Source organism: Hemitrygon akajei, chromosome 16, assembly GCF_048418815.1.
Source record: "Hemitrygon akajei chromosome 16, sHemAka1.3, whole genome shotgun sequence".
NCBI lineage: Eukaryota > Metazoa > Chordata > Chondrichthyes > Myliobatiformes > Dasyatidae > Hemitrygon > Hemitrygon akajei.
In genome coordinates this window covers 48,991,412-48,998,113 of record NC_133139.1, presented here as the reverse complement: position 1 = coordinate 48,998,113, position 6,702 = coordinate 48,991,412, and positions in this window count along the sequence as shown.

Below are 6,702 nucleotides of genomic sequence, written 5' to 3'. Positions count from 1 at the left end.
GAGAGAGAGAGAGAGTGAGAGTGAGAGGCGTGGGGGGAGGAGAGACACAAAGATACATCTGGCACTAACCTGCTATTATAATCAGCATTGGTTTATTATTGTCACCTGCACCAAGATACACTGGTATTGCTAGCTATCTGTGCAAATCATTTCAAAACTTAGGTATATTGAGGTGGTATACAGGGAAAACTAATAATAGAATGCAGGGTCATGATGAGATAGATTCTGAGGTCAAGAGCCCATCTTTAACGTACAAGAGATCCATTCAAGGATCTTCTAACAGTGTGGTTCTGCCCTTGGGTCTGGTGGTTAATGCTTTTATTAACTCCCACCTGATGAGAGGCGGAAGAAAAAAGAATGTCCGGGATGGGTGGGGTCTTTGGGGTCTGATTATGTTGGCTGTTTTACCGGGGCAGCAAGAAGTATAGACAGAGTCCATGGAGGGGAGGCTGCTGTTTTTGACCAGTTGATTGGAATACTTGAAATAGTTCTGCAGGGAATTTTATTGAATGATTTCCAGCCATATGGCATGTTTGCAGCTGCTAAAGGTTACAGTCCCTCAGGGGATGATCTACTTCTCACCTGCTCATCTTATATTCGTGTATGTAAGACAGAAGTTAATTACAAATGGTTTGCTCTGTGCTGTGGAGTTCAGTTATAGGAACTAATCACAAAGACTGGAGACAGTTCCATGGCACCCCCCACCCCACACCCCCATCCAAGAGTGCATCCAAGAGGGATTCTTGAAACAGTACATGGAGAGTCCAGCTAGAGGAGATGTTGGTTAATTGCATAATTGCATGGATGTTGGTTAACTAGCTGGGTTCTTCCAGCATTCAGTTTCCATTTCCAGCATCTGCAGTTTCAGATGCTTTCAGGTGATATTGGGAAACGACAGATATAGAAATAATTGTATTATGGTGGTCTTTACAACAGGGGAGGAAGATGGCTTGAGAAAGCTAGTATTAAATCAGATTTACATACAGTTCCTTCCACACACCCCCAACCCCACAACCCCATGAGCTCTTTCTGGCTGAATGGTTCTATCAAAGGTGTGTGGGACAAGGTCGTGGATAGCTTGCAATAATTTGGTGCTTTTCAAAGTGATGTGTTCCCGAGTAAGGACAGCTCATCTGAGGTGGAGGCACAGTTATCATGCAGGAAACATGGCCCTCGTCTAAGAAAGATGGACTCTGATCATCTTCCTTGCACCTTATCGTGTGACTGCATGCACATTCTCTTTAACCATAACCCTACTGTATATTCTGTATTCTATTTCTCTGTGCACTGTCTCAATGTACTTTTCGTTTTGAAATGATCTGTATGGACAGCTCGCAAATAAGCCAGAGAAAAACTGGAGATTTTCAGAATGTCCGACAGTATCTTTGGAGAGAGCAACAATTCAGGTCAGTAACTTTCAAAATTTTCAATTGATAAGTCATCAACCTGAAATATTATAGTAATTTCAGTCTCAATGAACAGCTGGATGAGGTTTGGGTAGGACTCAGAATGAAATCACGTTAATGATCAGGCAATAGAACAAGAGGGATGGAGCCAATGCATTTATGGAGGGAATTAAGAATGTGAGCAAGATTTGAGGCTCTGTTCAGAGTTATGCATCCTACCTGAGGAGAGGCACCTGTAAACAGATACCATGCATGAACATGGCAATTAGACAAGCATGCAGTACAGGTTTAACATGGAGATTGAATGTGATGAGTTTGGCTGGAAGACAGTAAAATTCAAGATAGTTTTTTGCAATAATGCACCCAAGAACCATATTTGGTTCACAGCTGTATTGTGTGCGATTGACTTCAATGTTACGTTTAGGACGAAGAACTGTCAAACAATTTCCCAAATTCTCCATATGCGGATAACTAATTTCATGTGTCACACACAGACCTGTCCACAATAATTTGGGCATCTGTTATTGTATAAAATGATTGTGGGTCCACAGAATTGTACAATGTAGGACAATTTAAATCTCGAAGAGGCAAGAGCAAACATAACCATCCACAGATGATTAAATGGTACACAGAATCCAGAGCATGAGCAGGCAGAGGAGATTCACTGTCCATCCCCTTTGCTCCACTTTCTCTGCCATTTACACTAACTTGTTTTCTCTCTTTCTCAGTTCTGATGAAAGGTCTTTGACCTAAAATGCTGATTGTTTTTAATTGCATGGGTGTTGGTTAACTAGCTGGGTTCTTCAGCATTCAGTTTCCATTTCCAGCATCTGCAGTTTCAGATGCTTTCAGGTGATGTCAGATATAGAAATGATTGTATTATGTTGGTCTTTACAACGGAGGAGGAAGATGCCTTGAGAAAGCTAGTAAAAAATCAGATTTACATACAGTTCCTTCCCTCAGTAAAACAACCTGACTAATTATTGTTCAGTCTATCTTAGAGGACAATGCCTCAAACAGTCAGCACCTGGTCATCAGTAATCTACCAAACACACACCAAAGAGCTAAACGTCACAGTAGTATTCAGAGAGGACGCACTGGAGGCCTCATCCACAGAGGCAATTTTGGGTGGAGCTCTGAAATAAGAAAGATGAAATTATGCTAATAGGGTTACACTCTAGTCCCCCCAGTAACAACCCGGAGGTGGAGGACTAGATATGTAGACACTTGGAAATGTGCAGAAACAACAGGATTATCATAGCAGGGGGCTTTAGCTTCCCCAGTATTAATTGGAACTTGGTTAATACAAGAGACTTAAGAAGGGGCAAAATTTCTTTAGTGCATCCAAGAGGGATTCTTGAAACAGTACATGGAGAGTCCAGCTAGAGGAGAGAACATGCTGGACCTGGTTTTGGGAAATGAACCAGGATAGCTGACAGTCCTGAATCTGGGTGAACATTTTGGCCACAATTCATTATGTTTTAAGAATGTTATCGGTAAGGATAAAGTCCAATCTTATGGGAAGCTACTGAACTGGTGGAGGGCAAATTGAGACAGAATAAGACATATGAGCAAAGGTGTGATGATGGCAGCAGCTGCAGTTGGACAAGTCCGTGTCTGACAAGTGGGAATTGTTTAAAGATCATCTGATCAGAGTTCAAGATCGGCGTGTTCTAGTAAGGATGGTAAGGTACGAGAACTTTGGATGACCCGAGAGGTTCTAAATTTAGTCGAAAGGAGAAGGGAAGCAAATGTAAGGCACAGAAAACTGAAATCAGCCGGTCCTTGTGGAATATAAAGACGGCTGTAAAGTGCTTAAGCAGGTGATTAAGAAGTCTAAAAGGGGCATAAATTATCCTTAGTGAGCAGGATCAAGGAGAATCCTAAGTATTTTATAGTTATGTCAAGAAAAAGGGGAAAACTCAGGAGAGGGTAAAGGAAGTTGGAGCAAGTGGCTGAGGTATTAAATGAGTACTTCGTGTTGTTATTTACCAAAGAGAAGAATTTGAAGGATTGTGAAAACAGAACTGGGCATGCTAATGTGCTGAGACATTCTGAGATTAAGGAGGAGGAAGTGCTACGTCTTCAGAAAGGCATGTAGAGGATAAGTCCTCAGAGCCTGATGGCCAATATTCCAAAATATCGAAAGGAGGAGGTGAGGAGATTGCTGGGGTTTTGACAATGATCCTTGTGTCTTCACTAACAATGTCAGAGCTTGTTTGAATCAGGCCATCACCAGGATTGCTTCCAGTTATGTATCATGGCTTGCAAGCCTTCATGGTGCAAATAAAAGACAGAGATGAGGTCCTGCGGTCAGATGAAGCTTTACAGCATGTTCCACAATCCATTATGATTAATGACATCAAAGGTTTTAATGGGTCTGGAACAGAAAAGGTATGGTGGCTGGTGCTCCCTGCATTTTCCTTGGCATTGTTGTGGGGGGATTTAGTGAGCAGTCTTTTAAAAATAGGAGCTGAGAAAGATCCTGGCAAGGTCTTTCCCTGTAGCTGACAGCAAGGAGATCACTCTGTAGTTACTGGAGTTGGGCATCTCCTTTTTTGAAGAGTATCATTAAGTGCCTCATTAAATATGTTAAAGACAAAGATAGATTTTTGCAAAGCGAAGGAATTGAAGGTTATGGGGAACACACACACACACACACACACACACACACACACACACACACACACACACACACACACACACACACACACACACACACACACACACATCCTCTTGCTCTTTGCCTCTCAAACACCTTGTCACCAGTTCCCTAGCCCAGACACATACCAAGTCTGGCACTCCTGTTTCCCGTTGCACCCTCAACTCATGCTCTGGAAACCCTAGCCATACTCCCCATTCATGTTTTAATGTAAGATTTCAATGTTAGTAAATGTCTTCTATTTTTACCTAAAGTGTTTGGAACGGGGTAATGATAGAAACAGTGGAAATGATCATTGATCGCAAATGATCAATGATCATTGAGGTGCCAAGGTCAGGTTCAGTAATTTATCACAAAAACCACTTTAAATTTGGCCTTAGAACCAGAGGACTGGTTTGAATTTATGGCAGACATATACAAAGACCACATCTGCTGCACTCAGAGCAGTTCTGGGCATCACATCTTACAAAAATATATTAGCTTTGGAAGGGGCAAAGCATAGATTTGCCAGAACAAAGAGGGTTTGTACAAACTAAAGCTATATTCTTTGGATTTTAGAAAGTGAAGTAGGTGTGATTAAGTTAACATTTTTAAGATATTATGGCGAACCAATGAAGATGTGGAATCTATAATGAAGGATGAGATAACAGAACAGCTTCCAAACAGTAATAGGATTGAACAGTCAGCATGGATTCAAAAGAGAAAATCACATTTGACTGAAAGAGATTGGTGAAGTGAACCAGTGGATGTGGCGTATTTAGGATTTTACAAGACATTTAGAAGATTAGACTTCATGGAGCTGTGGTAATATGCTATCAGATTGAGAAATTATCGTCAAACAGAAAGCAGAGTGGTTTGAGAGTGGAGAGAAAAGTAAAGGATGGTTCTCAGATTGTCAGGGTGTGACCATCTGTTGGTCACAATTTGGATCAATTTATCTGAAAAGACCAAATGTTTTCAAATTTGCTGATAAGACAACTAGGTGGTCTCCTTCACGAAAGGATATCATTGCCATTAAGGGAGAACATACAGTGGATTCACCTGACTTGTACCAGGGTTGGTAGACTCATGAAGTCATAGGAAAGTGCACATCAGGAAAAGGCTTTTTGACCCATCTAGTCCATGCCAAACTGCCTACTCCCATCTGCCATTTTTAAGTCCATTTTTCCAGCTGGTCCAGATCCCTCTGCAAGCTCTAAAAGTCTTCCTCACTGTCCACTACACCCCTAATCTTGGTGTCATCCACAAATTTACTGATCCACTTAACCCCATTATCATCCAGATCAGTGATATAGGTGACAAACAACAACAGACCCGGCACCGATCTCGGTGGCATTCTACTAATCACAGGCCTCCAGTCAGAGAGACAGCTATATATCTCCACTCTTCGGCTTCTCCCACAAAGCCAATGTCTAATCCAGTTTATTACCTCATCTTGAATGCCAAGTGACTAAACCTTCTTGACCAACCTCCCATGTGGGACCTTGTTAAATGCCTTGCTATAGTCGATGTAGTCCACTGCCTTACCTTCATCAACTTTCCTGTTAATTTCTTCGAAATACTCTGAAAGATTGGTCAGACATGACCTAACACACATAATGTCATGCTGACTATTCTTAATCAGTCCATGTCTATCCAAATTCTCATATATGCAGTCCCTTAAAATACCTTCTGACAACTTTCCCACCAGTGATATCAAGCTCATCGGCCTATATTTTCCTGGTTTGCTCTTAGTGTCTTCCTTAAATAGCAGAACAACATTGGCTATTCTCCAGTTCCAGTCCAATCCTCCAGCACCTTACCTGTCACCCTGTTACTGAGAATGATTTAAATATCTCTGCTCGGGCCCCTGCAGCTTCTGCACTTGCCTCCACACAAGGTCCACGAGGGAACACCTTGTCAGGCCCTGGGGATTTGTCCATCCCAATTTGCCCCAAGACAGCGAACACCTCCTCCTCTGTAATCTGTATAGAGTCTATGGGCTTGCTGCTGCTTTGCCTCAGTTCTATAGACTCTGTGTTCATCTTCTGAGTAAATACAGATGCAAAAAATCCATTTAAAATCTCCCCCATCTCATTTGGCTCCACGCGTGGATTGCCATTCTGATCTTCCAATTTTGCCCCTCACAATTCTTTTGTCCTTAACTTATCTGTAGAATCCCTTAGGATTCTCCTTCTCCTTGTCTACTAGGGTAACCTCATGCCTTCTTTTAGCCTTCCAGATTTCTTTCTTAAGTATTCTCTTGCATTCCTTATACTCAATAAGCACCTCATTTGTTCCTACCCGCCCATAACTGCTATATGCCTCCTTTTTTTCTTAACTAGGGCCTGAATATCTCTTGAAAACAAGGTTCCCTACACCTGTTATCTTTACCTTTTAATCTGACAGGCACAATAATATTTTGTACTCACAAACTTTCACTTTTGAAGGCCTCCCACTTACCAAGTACACCTTTGCCAGAAAACAGTCTGTCCCAATCTACACTTGCCAGATCCTTTCTGATACCATCAAAGTTGGCCTATCTCTAATTTAGAATCTCAACCCATGGACCAGACCTATTTTTGTCCATACTTACTTTGAAGCTAAAGTAGATGCCCTACACAAAGTTCTGTCACCTGCCCTGACTGATTCCCT